We start from the raw sequence: 15,340 nt of genomic DNA on the forward strand, positions 1-15,340 counted from the left end.
TGCTAGTTTTGCCTGTTTTGAGCTTTCTTTGCTGTATAATATTCCATTTCATGAAGAGCACGATGTAGTTAATCCATTCATTCTCTCACCGCTGGACATTTGGATCATTTTCTACTATTTTGCTATTGAGAACAATTGAAGAGCGAGCTTTGGGATTAGAGAATTTTTGGGAAAAAAATGCAAAAGTAGAGAAGGTGTGGTATAGCGAATCCCCATGGAGCTACATGCAGCTTCAATTATTGTCAACACTGCAATGCAAGTGTTTTTAACGCAACATCAGAATCTCTGGGGGTGCCTTTGCTAAACGAACGGGTTTCAGCTCAATCCCTGCAGATCCCACGCTGCATTTAGTTATGTCACTATTCCCTAAACTGTGGACCTAATCTCAGTGTCACCAGTGCTTTCACAAATGTCCTCTTTCTCTTTCAGGATCCAACCCAGGATTCCACATTGCATGTAGCTATTACGTCTCCTAGTGTCTTCCAGTCTCTGATAGCTCTTCAGTCTTTTCTTGACACTCGTGAAGTGTCTTAGTCATGTGCTTTGTAGAGTAACTTTTGACTTGAGTTTGTCTGATGTTTTCTCATGATTAGACTGAGGTTATGTGGGGCACCTGGCTGGCTCAGTTGGTGGAGCGTGCAACTCTTTTTTTTTTTTTTTTAATTTTTTTTTTTAACGTTTATTTATTTTTGAGACAGAGAGAGACAGAGCATGAATGGGGGAGGGTCAGAGAGAGGGAGACACAGAATCAGAAACAGGCTCCAGGCTCTGAGCGGTCAGCACAGAGCCCGATGTGGGGCTCGAACCCACGGACCGCGAGATCGTGACCTGAGCCGAAGTCGGCCGCTTAACCGACTGAGCCACCTAGGTGCCCCCGGAGCGTGCAACTCTTGATCTCAGGGTTGTGGGTTCGAGTCCCACATTGGGTGTAGAGACTACTTAAAAATAAGATCTTAGAAAAATTGAGGTTATGCATTTTGGGTAAGAATACCACAGAAATGATGTGCTCCTCTTGTCTCATCATGGGGTTACAGGATGTCAAGGTGTCTTAATACTGGCAATGTTAATCCTGCTCATTGGTTAAGGTGGTTTCTGCTGCGTTTCTTCACTGTAAAATTACTATGTCCCCCGTTATTATTTTTTTTTAAGATTTTATTTTTAAGTAAGCTCTACACCCAATGTGGGGCTTGAACTCACAACCCTGAGATCAAGTATCACACGTTCTACCAACTGAACCAACCAGATGCACCCCACCCCATTGTTATTAACAAGTATTTTGGAGGGGCGCCTGGGTGGCTCAGTCCGTTAAGCATCTGACTTCGGCTCAGGTCATGATCTCACGATTCATGAGTTCAAGCCCTATGTTGAGCTCTGTGCTGACAGTTCAGAGCCTGGAGCCTGTTTCGGATTCTGTGTCTTCCTTTCTCTCTGCCCCTCCCTTGCTCATGCTCTGCCTCTCTCTCTCTCTCAAAAATAAATAAATATTAAAAAAATATTTTGGAGAAGATACTTTGAGACTATGTGTCTATCCTGTTTTTCTTCAAATTTTGCTCACTGATTTTAGCATCTGTCAGTAGATCTTGCCTTGGACAATTATTACTGTGTTGTTTATATTTCGTTCCTTCTATATTTATTAATCGGAATTCTTCTGTAAGAAAGTGCTGTCCCTTCTCCCTTTTTAATTAATTTATTTAGTTATCAATATTAGTATGGACTTCTGGATATTCATTTTATTCTATGGGTTATAATGCAATACTGTCATTATTTATTTTGTTTGAGTTATTCTAGCTTTGGCTATTGGGAGTGCCCTCAGGTTGGCTGCTGTGTCCTTTCAACATGTTTTTATCCTTTTGTGAGCAATTCCTTACTTTCTTTATGTAGAATTTTGGGGGAGACTTTTTATTGAAGGTACTATTGACAAAGGTGTTGGCAGGATTGGGGGAATTCACAAGGGACGTTGAGGCACCCAGGAACTATCAACAGCAGGAAGCCATTAACACCCATAGGTCCAAAGGGGTAGGTCGAGGAAATTATGTCACTGGAGGCTAGCGAGCACTGGTGCCATGAAAAGGGGCCGCTTGACAGGAGCTGTGGCCATGGAAGGTTCCAGCCACTGCCAGAACCACCGTGGAGCAGCAAGCAAGAGAAATAGACTCAAACTTGTTTTTCTTCCCAACTCTCAGTCTGCTGCCTGTCTTTCTGATTGGCTGAACTCACCTGAAGGCCAAAGAGGCAAAGCGGTCTGGTTGAAGTCTGTTAAAGGTCACTTTCAGGGGCATAGAGAAACAAAGAATGGATTTGGGGGCAAATGGAGAATGACCTTCAAAAGCTAACACTTCCTCCAAGAATCCTTTCTCGACCCCAAGTCTGGCTAGGTGCCCACAGACTCCTCCCAGAGCAGTGTCATGCCATATGGCTCTTCTGTTGTGGGTCTCTCTCCTAGAGAGTCAGCCTCATGACAAGAAGGGCTACATCTCATTCACCCTATTACTCCTGCTCAGGGATGGCCCACCCACAGGAAGTGCTCAATGTGTCGTGAGAAGAGATGAGATCAAGGCAATGAAGGCCGGAGCTGGAATAGTCACAGGGACTGTCTATTCCCGAATCTGGCCACCCTTCGGTCCTTCGGGGGCTGAACACACCATACAGTCTTCACACCCCTGTGCCTTTTATATGCTGTTCCCTCTCCTTGGAATACCAACCGTGACAAGTGGTAAGTGAAATTAGATGGGCAAAATGTTCATAATGGTTGAAGCTGGGCAATGAGAATAGAGGGGCTCATTATGCTGGTCTCTCTATAGCTTTTGTATGCTTGAGAGTTCCCATAAAATAGGTTTCAAAACACTATTTATGGAGCACACACTGCGTGCCAGACCCTTTGCTAGCAGACACTGGGGATGCAGTGGTGAAGCAGCTAGACAGATGATAGACATAGGAAGAAACAGCCTCTCCTCTCACTGGAAAGCTCCCCACTGCCCCTTGCCCTATGCATGTTAACCCCCCCAGGGTGATGGTATATGGAGAATGGGGTCTTTGAAGTGTAATTAGGTTTAGATGAGGTCATGCCAGTGTGGCCCTCATGATGGGATTAGTGTCCGTATAAGAGGAGACACCAGAGGGGCACTTGGTTGGCTCAGTTGATAGAGCATGTGACTTTTGATCTCAGGGTCGTGAGTTCAAGCCCCACATTGGGCATACTTACATATAGCTTACTTAGAAAAAAAAAAAACAGGGGTGCCCAGGTGGCTCAGTCGGTTAAGCGTCTGACTTTGGCTCAGGTCACAATCTCACGGTTCATGAGTTCCAGCCCCATGTTGGGCTCTGTGCTGACAGCTGAGAGCCTGGAGCCTGCTTCGGATTCTCTGCCTCCTTCTCTCTCCACCCCTCCCCTGCTCACACTCTTTCTCTCTCTCTCTCAAAAATAAGTAAACATTAAAAAAATACAGGGACGCCTGTGTGGTTCAGTTGGTTGAGCATCCCACTTTTGATTTCGACTCAGGTCATGATCTCACTCTTTGTGAGTTTGAGCCCTGTGTCAGGTTTTGTGCCGACAGCGAGGATCCTGCTTGGGTTTCTCTCTTTTCCTGTCTCTGCCCATCCTCGGCTCCCACATGCTCTTTCTCTCAAAATAAATTAAAAATAAATAAATAAACAAATAAATTAATTAAAAAATACAAAATAAAAACTCGACTATGCACGAGAGTTTTAAAAAAAGAAAACAGAAGAGACACCAGAGATCTCCCTCTCTCTTGCCGTCATGTAAGGACACTGGGAGAAGGCTGCAAGCCAGGACAAGAGCCGTTACCAGAACCTGACCATGATGGCACCCTGATCTCCAATTTCCAGCCTCCAAGAACTGTGAGAACATTTCTGTTGTTAAAGCCAGCCCGTCTATGGTATTTTGTAATGGCAACCCTAGCTGACTGTTACTTCCTTTGGGGTAACAACTTCCCCTGCCACCTAAGTGCGAGGGGTATAGTTCATCACCGTTGGCTTCAGAGCTGCTGAAGGCGTGAGATCCATGGGAAAGGCTCCAGATTTAGGGGTCTGGGGGTGAAGATGTATGAGCTCCTTTAGAGCTTTGTATGTATCTACCAAAATTGAACAGATGCGTTCTCTGATCCAGCACTTCCGTTCCTGGGTATATGCCCAACCGAGATGCAAATATACATTTACCCAAAGGCATAAATGGTCACGGCAGCGTTCTTTGTACTAACCCGAAGCTGGAAACTGCCCAAGTGCCTGCCACTGACAGGGAACAGAGAAATAGATGGTGTATTCAGACAGTGGAATAGTGTACAACAACGAGAATGAATGAACAAGCTATTGATACAACAGGGCTGAACCTCATAATGTTGAGCGGGGGGAAAAAAATCAAAAACCATGAGTCCATACTGTATGATTCCATTTATAAGAAGTTCAAAAACCGGCAAAATGAATCCATGGTATTAGAAGTCAGGATAGTGGTTGTGCTTCGCTAAAAGTTTTTAAATCCACAGTAACAAATGGTTTCTAGGGTATGACGATGGCAGAGGGATGGTTGAGAGACCTTCGGCAGCCTTCTCAGGAACCCCTGTCTTGAGCTTGCATCATTAGTCAATGAGTTGACTTCCTGGAAAATGAGGCTCTTGTCCCCCCCCTTTCCACACAGCCAGGCAGGGGGCCTGGGGTGGCCAAGTGGGAAGCGCCGCTTAGCTCCGGTTATTTTCCAGAGTCATCTCCCAACCATCAACATTCTGGACAGAGCTCTGGAGTCTGAGGTGCACGGATGCTAGTGCCAGGCTAGAAACTGCCCCTGGGGAGGGAGGGGCTCCTAACCCGTCAAACTGGGTGGGCAGGATGCCTCGTGAGGAACAGCTACCTCTAATCCACCTGTGCTTCAAAGGAGCGGGGCCTGGAGCGAGGCCTGGAACGGGGCTGAAGACGAAGTTTCTGGAAGGTCAGTGTGGAAGATCTTGAGTCCAATTCTCACTGTCCCTCAATCCCAGCCTGGGGCTGGGTGAAGTCTGAGGGCTGACCCTAAGCACGCTAGAGCCAACAGAAGGTGCACCATGATCTTTCCTGTGGATTTCTTTCTCCAGTTCAAAGCCCTTTCTCAAATAGGCTGTATCCCCAGGACACGGCCGTGGGGACACAGGCCAGACAGCTGTGTGGCTTCTGTTCTTCAAGGGTAGCCCAGTAGGCTCAAACGGGGGGCGAGGACACCCTTGCTCATGGCTCCTCAGAGTTCTGGGAAGTTTCTCAGTCTTCTTATGAAAATACTCTTGACTCTTCCAGTCAGGAACAGAGCTCCCCCTGCCCCCACTGCTGGGACTGGAGCTCCACTGTCTGAAAGCAGAGGACTGCAAGCAGGCACGGGGCAGAAGCTTGCCTGGTTTTCCCTCAGGGCAGAGCCCCCTCTAGCCACATTCTCACTGGCTTTCTGGGAAGGAGGTGACCAAAGATTCCGCTGGGCTTCTTCATTTATGACTGAGATCTGGATGATGAGGTGACACGAGAAGCATACAAAGCTTTGATAAAATTTTGTGGCTGCTGAGGAATCCATTCATTTTTTTTTCTTTCTAAAAAAATTTTTTTAATGTTTATATTTGAGAGAGAGAGACAGAGCTTGAGCAGGGGAAGGGCAGAGAGACAGAGACAGAATTCCAAGCAGGCTCCAGGCTCCGAGCTGTCAGCACAGAGCCCGACGCGGGGCTCGAACCCCCAAACTGTGAGATCATGACCTGAGCTAAAGTCGGACACTTAACTGACTGAGCCACTCAGGCGCCCTGTTCATTTTTCTATTAACGTGTGCACACACACACACACACACAGACCTTAATATTCCAAAGTCACAAATGAACTTACACTATCTGCCTATCCCCCAGCCAAGGAATACAATTCCAGGAAGCGGGAGAAGGGAGGCCTGCCGTAGGATGGGAACAGCTATTTATCCTCTGTGACTATTTCCACATAGACCCATTTCGGGGATTTGCTGTTCTTTACGTGCAGAAAGGAAACAACCCCCCAGTTCGGCCCAGGGACAAAGACAAGCTGGGTCTCTCTTCTGACCTACCGCGCGGCAAGGCAAGAAAACCAACAGCCTCATGTTGCTCAAGGAACTAAGGTTTCACTCTGTTCAAAACATACACACACACACACACAAACACACACTAAACCCCATCTTCCTTCTCCTGGGGACCCAGCTTTTGAGTAACAGCTCTCAGCCTCTGCCCACACAAATAGCTTCATCTGGATTTGCAACAAGATTCTGGACGTTGGGCTTTGATGTGAATTCTAACCCTTTTATTTCTCCGCATGTCCTTTTGATGTCGTAAAAGTGTGTGTGTGGGGGGGTGGGGAGTACTAGAATCACTGCTGGACAGGAAGTTATGTAGGCAAAAAAAAAAAAAAAAAAAAAAAGGATGAAGCTTTGCTCTGAGTACAGATGTAGCCACGCCTAAGTCTGAAAGGTCCTTCCAGAGAGAAAAGGAAATGAACAGCAGAAGTCACATGTCACATGCCACACAAGCCTCAGTGAGGTCTGGATGAAGTGGAAACTTCCTGTTTATTTTAGTCCATTAAAGCCACGGGGGCAGGGATTTAAACCATGGCGGTTGCACTCGGAAAGAATCAGAACTGCTGTATCAGTCCAGAAAACTGTGGCGTTGCCTCTCTGGCCACCGAAGCCCTCCTGTTCCCACCCGAGGACAAGACAGAGATAATACCACAACAATGCATAGGAGTTACCCAGAACTTGCACCAGATGCTTTCAATGAGCTAATTTTAACCTCCTGGCATCCTTCTGGGGGTGGGGATGAGAAGCAGACACAATCCTCAGTTTTTCAACACATCACAGCCATCCTGGGGAGGTTAAATGGCCCTATCACGGTCAAACAGCAGCTCAAAGGCTGAGTCAGGGCCTGGCTTGGTCTCAGCCCTCCCTCCACCTCAGATACTTCCTCCTAAATGTCTCTCTCTAAGCACTCAGTTTCTTGGGCCCAGAGTTTCAGCACCGGGGCTGCCATGATTGTTTCCTTGGCAATGCTCACACTGGCAGGCATGCCATTCCCCCCATCCCCACCCTGGGGCTCTCTGTGAAAGGTGATCCAACCCCGGGCCACCCGACACCTCAGAGGAATCCTGGGGAGTTCTCAGGATGGTAAACAAGGAGGGCTTCCAGAGCTTAGCACAGCGTGTTCAAACTCTGTCATACCTGTGCAACAATGGCAAAAATCCATGGGCCAAGGATGTGGAGAAACTGGCACCCTCACTCACCGCTGGTGGCACTGTTAAATGGTGCGGCTGTGGTAGAAAACAGCTTAGCAGAGTCTCAAAAGATTAAGCACAGAGGTACCCTAGAACCAGCAATTCCACTTCCGGGTACCTACCCAAGGGAAGTGAGAACATACGGTCACATAAAAACTGGTACACAAGTGTTCGCAGAGGCATTTGTGTAATAGCCTCAGAGTGGAACCGACCCAAATGTCCACTAACTGATGAAGGGATAAGCCAAATGTGGTCAATCTGGGGGCGCCTGGGTGGCTCAGTCAGTTAAATGTCTGACTTTTTTTTTTTTAATGTTTATTTTTGAGAGAGAAAGACAGGGCATGAGTGGGGAAGGGGCAGAGAGAGAGCGAGGGAGGCACAGAATCTAAATGAGCTCCAGGCTCTGAGCTGTCAGCAGAGAGCCCGATGCAGGGCTCGAACTCGGAAACGGCGAGATCATGACCTGAGCTGAAGTTGGTCGCTCAACCAACTGAACCACCCAGGTGCCCCTAAACGTCTGACTCTTGATGTCGGTTCAGGTCATGATCTCACAGTTCGTGGGTTCGAACCCCGTGTTGGGCTCTCCGCTGACAGTGTGGAGCCTGCTTGGGATTCTCTCTCCCTAGCTCTCTGCCTCTCCCCCACTCGCGCTGTCTCTGTCTATCTCAAAATAAAGAAATAAACTTAAAAAATGTAGTCTATCTGTACAATGAAATATTATTCAGCAATTAAAAGGAAAGAAGGATTGGCACCTGCTACAACATGGATGAACCTTGAAAACATGATGCTGAGTGAAGAAGCCAGACACAAAGGACCACATATTGTTTTTTGTTTTTTTTAAAAAAAAATTTTTTTTCAACGTTTTTTATTTATTTTTGGGACAGAGAGAGACAGAGCATGAAGAGGGGAGGGGCAGAGAGAGAGGGAGACACAGAATCGGAAACAGGCTCCAGGCTCCGAGCCATCAGCCCAGAGCCTGACGCGGGGCTCGAACTCACGGACCGCGAGATCGTGACCTGGCTGAAGTCGGATGCTTAACCGACTGCGCCACCCAGGCGCCCCTGTTTTTTGTTTTTAATTTTGTCAATGTTTATTTATTTTGAGAGAGAAAGAGACAGAGTGTGAGCAGGGAAGGGCAGAGAGAGGGAGAGAGAGGGAGACACAGAATCCGAAGCAGGCTCCAGGCTCTGAGCACAGAGCCCGACGTGGGGTTCGAACCCAAGAACTGTGAGATCACGACCTGAGCTAAAGTCAGACGCTTAACCAACTGAGCCACCCAGGCGCCCCAAAGGACCACATATTGTATGATTCCATTTATATGCAATGTCCAGAATAAGCAAATCCACAGAGACAGAAAGTAAATTAGTGGTTGCCAGAGGCTGGAGGAAGCGGGGGGATGGGGAGGGACTGCTAATGGGTTTGGAATTTCCTTTTGGGGTGATGAAAATGTTCTAAAATTAGATAGTGGGTTGCAAAACTCTGTGAATATTCTACAAACCACTGACTTGTATGCTGTAAAAGGGTGAATTTTATCCTACATAAATTGTACCTCAGTTAAGCTATTACCAAAAAAAAAAAAAAAAAAATTGCCTGGGCCCACCCTCAGAGATTCCGGTTTAGCAAGTATGAGATGAAACCTGGGCACCTGCCATTTCAATTTCTTTTCTTTTCTTTCTTTTAAGTTTATTTATTTTGAGAGAGAAAAAGACAGCACAAGTGGGGGAGGAACAGAAAGAGAGAGAGAGAGAGAGAGAGAGAGAGAATCTCAAGCAGGCTCTGCAGATGCAGGGCTCGAACTCATGATTCGTGAGATCATGACTTGAGCAGAAATTAAGAGTTGGACGCTTAACTGACTGAGCCACCCAGGCGCCCCAGTACCTGCCTTTTCTTTTCTTTTCTTCTTTTATATGTAATTTATTGTCAAATTGGTTTCCATACAACACCCAGTGCTCATCCCAACAGGTGCCCTCCTCAATGCCCATCAGCCACTTTCCCCTCCCTCCCACTCCCCCATCAACCCTCAGTTTATTCTCAGTATTTAAGAGTCTCTTATGGTTTGCCTCCTTCCCTCTCTGTAACTTTTTTTTCCCTTGCCCCTCCCCTTTGGTCTTCTGTTAAGTTTTTCAGGATCCACATAAGAGTGAAAACATATGGCATCTGTCTTTCTCTGTATGACTTATTTCACTTAGCATAATACTCTCCAGGTCCATCCACGTTGCTACTACAAAAGGCCGTAGTTCATTCTTTCTCATTGCCAAGTAGTATTCCATTGTGTATACAGATCACAATTTCTTTATCTATTCTTCAGTTGATGGACATTTAGGCTCTTTCCATAATTTGGCTATTGTTGAAAGTGCTGCTATAAATATTGGGGTACAAGTGCCCCTATGCATCAGCATTCCTGTATCCCTTGGGTAAATTCCTAGCAGTGCTATTGCTGGGTCATAGGGTAGGTCTATTTTTAATTTTTTGAGGAACCTCCACACTGTTTTCCAGAGTGGCTGCAACAGTTTGCATTCCCACCAACAGTACAAGAGGGTTCCCGTTTCTCCACATCCTCTCCAGCATCTATAGTCTCCTGATTTGTTCATTTTAGCCACTCTGACCGGCGTGAGGTCGTATCTGAGTGTGGTTTTGATTTGTATTTATTTCCCTGATGAGGAACGACGTTGAGCATCTTTTCATGTGCCTGTTGGCCATCTGGATGTCTTCTTTAGAGAAGTGTCTACTCATGCCTTCTGCCCATTTCTTCACTGGATTATTTGTTTTTTGGGTGTGGAGTTTGGTGAGTTCTTTATAGATTTTGGATATTAGCCCTTTATCCGATATGTCATTTGCAAGTATCTTTTCCCATTCCGTCAGTTGCCTTTTAGTTTTGTTGATTGTTTCCTTTGCAGTGCATAAGCTTTTTATCTTGATGAGGTCCCAATAGTTCATTTTGCCTTTAATCCCTTTGCCTTTGGAGATGTGTCGAGTAAGAAATTGCTGCGGCTGAGGTCAGAGAGGTTTTTTCCTGCTTTTTCCTTTAGGGTTTTGATGGTTTCCCATCTCACATTCAGATCCTTCATCCATTTTGAGTTTATTTTTGTGAGTGGTGTAAGAAAGTGGTCTAATTTCATTCTTCTGCATGATGCTGTCGAGTTCTCCCAGCACCATTTGTTAAAGAGACTGTCTTTTTTCCATTGGACATTCTTTCCTGTTTTGTCAAAGATTAGTTCTGCCTTTTTCTAAAGTACCCTAAATGTCAGGGAGGGAGTGGCTTGCAAAGAATTGTATGAAATCACTCATGTTCCCAAAGAGCAAGCTCACAGTCACACTGGGGCAACACAGGAGTCTCTTAGGGGACAATTCAGTGTCAAACTATGTGATCCTAGAGGGGAGGACATAAGAAGGTCAGGAGAGAGAGGATGGTTTGGGTCAAGGTGACCTGGGAGGGGTGGGCAAGATTTACAAAGGACAGAGGGCCAAATTCCAGGCAGGACTGGCAAAGGTCCGGAGGTGGTGGCAATGAGCTTGGCATGGTTTGGGGTCTGTTAGAACTGACCTGGAAGGTGAAATTGTGGGTTTGGGGAAGGACAGGCTTGGAGGAGTGGGCTGGGGTCCTCCCTGAGTGCCAGCCAGGAAGCACTGAGGTGGGAGATGTGGAGCCAAAGATGATTATAACGACGCAAAGAAAGCAGAGTTTTAGGAGGAATAATCTGGCATTTATGTAAAAATGTATTGAAGGCAAGGACTGGCAGTAAGAGGCCGATTGAAAAGCTGGGGCAGGGGGCGCCTGGGTGGTTTATTGATCTCCGCTCCTACTCTTGATCTCTGCTCAGGTCATGATGTCACAGTTTGTGGGTTCGAGGCCCATGTCAGGCTTTGCCCTGACAGTGCAGAGCCTGCTTGGGGTTCTCTCTCTCTGCCCCTCCCTTGGTCGCACACACTCTCTCTCTCAAAATAAATAAACTAAAATGAGAGAGAAAGAGAGGGAGAGGGAGAGAGAGAGATTCCTGGGGCAGGAATTGAGAAATAAAATAGTGAGGGTCTGTGCCAGGGGCTTGACAGTGTCTTAGAGAGGACTATAAGTTTTTTTTTTAAATTTTTTTTTTAATGTTTTATTTATTTTTGAGACAGAGAGAGACAGAGCATGAGCAAGGGAGGGGCAGAGAGAGAGGGAGACACAGAATCCGAATTAGGCTCCGGGCTCCGAGCCTGTCGGCACAGAGCCCGACGTGGGGCTCGAACCCACGAACTGTGAGATCATGACCTGAGCCGAAGTCGGACGCTTAACCGACTGAGTCACCCAGGCGCCCCTTGGAGAGGACTTTAAAAAGGAAATTGGCATGAGATTGGCTAATGGAGAATGGGGGAAAGAGTAGAATCAGAGAGAAGCCTACATTGTGCACACAGAAGGAAGAAACATGGCTGCTTCCCGAGTCAGACCATGACCTGGTTTCAATCCTGGCTCTCCCACAATTGGCTCTGTGACATGGGGCAAGTCACATGACCTCTCTGTGCTTTACTCTTCTAAGGGTAAAATTCAAATAACAATAGTAATGACCCCATAGGTTGTCCTGATGAGTAACTGAGAAAATCCATATGAAACAGAGGGGACACTTTGAAGAATTCAAGTGGACTTTTCCCTCTTGAGTTTCTATTTTGGCCACCTTCTCCTTGGAAAGTCTGAGGAGCCATTTGCTTGGCAGAGGAAAAGGTTTTTCCAAATTTCTTGACTGAATTAAAAATTAATCCTGAGTAAAAACAGACAAGTAGGGCTACATTAAACTAAGAAGTTTCTGCACAACAAAGGAAACTCTCAGCAAAATGAAAAGGCACCCTACTGAGTGGGAGAAAATATTTGAAAATCATATATCTGAATAAGGGCTAGGATCCAAAATAAACAAAGAATTCATACACCTCAATAGCAAAAAAAATCCCCAAACAATCCAACAAAGAATGGGCAGAGGATCTGAATAGACATTTTTCCAGGGGCGACTGGGTGGCTCAGTCAGTTAAGTGTCTGACTTTGGCTCAGGTCATGATGTCATGGTTTGTGGGTTCGAGCTCATTTCGGGCTCCAAACTGACAGTGTGGGGCCTGCTTGGAATTCTCTCTTTCCTTCTCTCTCTGCTCTTCCCCGACTCACACTTTCTCTTTCTCTCTCAAAATTAAATGAGCTTAAAAAAAAAAAGACATTTTTCCAAAGAAGGCATATAGATGGCCAACAGGTACATGAAAAGGTGCTCAGTGTCACTCATCGTCAGGGAAATACAAATCAAAATCACAATGGGATATCCTCACTCCTGTTCTAATGACTATTATCAAAAAGACAAGAAACAAGTGTTGGCGAGGATGTGGAGAAAAAGGAACCCTTGTGCACTGTTGGGAATGTAAATTAGTGCAGCCACTGTGGAAAACAGCGTGGAGGTTCCTCAGAAAATTAAAAACAGAACTACCTTATAATCCAGCAATCCCCTGTCTGGGTATTTACCTGAAAAAAACAAAAACACCAATTTGAAAAGATACATGCACCTCTGTGTTTATTGCAGCATTATTTATAATAGCCAAGATGTGGAAGCAGCCCAAGTGTCCACCAACGGATAAAGGGACAAAGAAAATGTGGCATACATATATGTAGGGGGATAACAGTGAGCCACAAAAAAGAATGAAATCTTGCCATGTGGGACAGCAACGTGGAAGGATTGAGGGCATTAGGCTAGCTGAGAGAAGTCAGAGAAAGACAAGTACCATACGATCTCACATGTGGAATCTAAAAAAACAAAACAGAAAAAAACCGAGCTCATAGATACAGAGAACAGAGTAATGTTTGCCAGAGGTGGGGGTTGGGAGGTGGGTGAAATGGTACAAACTTTCAGTTATAAAATAAATAAATCATGGGGATGTAATGTACAGCATGGTGACTATAGTTAATAATACGGTCTTCCATATTTTTTAAGATTTTTATTTTATTTTTTTAAAGTTTATTTATTTTGAGAAAGAGCGAGAAAGAGAGAGAGAGAGAGCGAGTGAACATGAGCAGGGAAGGGGCAGAGTGAGAGGGAGAGAGAGAGAATCCCAAGCAGGCTCCTTGCTGTCGGCGCAGAGCCCGATGTGGGGCTCGAACTCATGAACTGTGACATCACGACCTGAGCCAAAATCAAGAGTCAGACACTTAACTGACTGAGCCACCCGTGCACCCCAGATTTTATTTTATTTTTTAAATAATCTCTACACCCAATATGGGGCTCGAACTCACAACCTTGAGATCAAAAGTTACATGCTCCTCTGACTGAGCCAGCCAGGTGCCCTTGTATTGCATATTTGAAGGTTGCCAAGAGAGTGGATCTTAAAAGTTCTTATTGCAAGAAAACAAATTTGTAGCTATGTATAGGATGGATGTTACCTAGACTTATTGTGGTGATCATTTTACAACACATACAACTATCAAATCACCTGAAACTAATGTAATGTTGTATGTCAGTTATACCTCAATAATAAAAAAAAAATGATTCTGGTGAGTTCAGATCCTAGTAGTTCTTCCATGATGGAGAGATGTTACCCCTTCCATCAATATTGGTCAGGCTGTTGCTTTCGAGTAGGAAGATGTGACCTAGAGGAAGTGAAAGTCCAACATTTGTCCCATCTGGTCCACAGGAATTGTGGGAAGAAACATGGAAGCAGGGCCAAGAGAGGAGTGGCAGTGGGTCTCAAGGTTACTTTTCTGGGCTTATGGCCAGAGAAAGGGTGAGAAGTTGGAGAAGTTGAACGGGAAGCCAGAAGCAGGAAGCCTTTGGTCAGATTCACATTTGGGACCCTGAGAGGAGACTGTGTTCTGCATTGTCCCCTGCCATCAAACACACAGAGGGGCCACATGGGAATGTCTAGGCACTACAGAATGGTGAGATAGAGCCGGGAGGAGTGTAGCTGTCCGGGATTTCCCTCCTGTGCTGCATGGCTTGTAGAGAAATTTCTGTTCTGGCTGGATTTAGGCCAAGAACAGGGAGTCAGGCTATCGGTGGAAATGTAGGGATCAACATATACTGAACCTCTAGAAAGTTCTACCCTGGGAAATACAGAAAGAGTGGTATAAAGGTGAACTACATTTTGAGCTCCCAAAAAATGATCCTTGAGGGGCACCTGGCTGGATCAGTCCGTTGGGTGTCCGACCCTTGATTTTGGCTCAGGTCATGATCTCACAGTTCCTGAGTTCAAGCCCAGCATCTGTCTCTGTGCTGACAGCACGGAGCCTGCTTACGATTCTCTGTCTCCCTCTCTCTCTGCCCCTCCCCTGCTCTTGCTCTCTCAAAAATAAATAAAAAAAACTTAAAAAAATGATTGTTGAATCCAAGCTCGGTGAACTCGCTGACAAACAGGGTGAGGAGACCCATCCATTAGGGAAGACTAGGTCAGAAGCCTGAGAGCAGCCCCAGCCAAGGGGAGGACAAAAGACAGTCATGGAAGAGAGTAGAAGTGTAGGAGGAAAACTGGAAAAGTGCTGTGTCAAAGAATCTTGAGGAAGCCACAGCTTCAACGACAGATGCTCAGTTCTGTACGTGGTCGGTGCACACCTGCTGTGCTGGGTGGTCAAGTTAGGCTAATCCATGTGGTAAGAGCTGTGTTCCTCATATGCCTCTGGGCATTGTGCTTGCCTTACATTTGATGATGGGCAAGCTGAATTCTCTAGGCCTTGAATGTACTCTTCTCTTTTAAAAAAAAATTGTTTTTTGATGTTTATTTATTTTTGACAGAGAGAGAGCAGATGAGGAGGGGAGGGGCAGAGAGAGAGGGAGACACACAATACAAAGCAGGTTCCAGGCTTTGAGCTGTTAGAATAGAGCCAGACGCGGGGCTTCAACTCATGAGCCGTGAGATCATGACCTGAGCCGAAGTCGGATGCCCAACCGACTGAGCCACCCAGGCACCCTGAATGTGCTCTTTTCTGAGGAGACTGTACTCCTCTTGGATCCCAGGCCACCCAGGCCCTTACTGGTAGAGTCCCTTCTGAAGCCACACCTATTGTAGGGGGAGAGGTGAGTCAGGGCCTTCAACAGCGCAGGGGAGCACTTCCCGTCATCAGGGAGCCTGGGTCCTGGCTGCCGGCCAGAGG

General features: G+C 46.1%; 1 non-coding gene across 1 annotated transcript; it reads left to right on the plus strand.

The window, feature by feature from the left end:
• Positions 1–3,122: 3,122 nt before the first annotated feature.
• TRNAK-UUU (transfer RNA lysine (anticodon UUU)) lies at positions 3,123–3,195 on the plus strand. Its single transcript has one exon. It is a non-coding gene; the product is annotated as a tRNA-Lys (tRNA).
• The last annotated feature ends 12,145 nt before the right edge of the window (positions 3,196–15,340 follow it).

The sequence above is a fragment of the Panthera uncia genome, chromosome X, assembly GCF_023721935.1.
Source record: "Panthera uncia isolate 11264 chromosome X, Puncia_PCG_1.0, whole genome shotgun sequence".
NCBI lineage: Eukaryota > Metazoa > Chordata > Mammalia > Carnivora > Felidae > Panthera > Panthera uncia.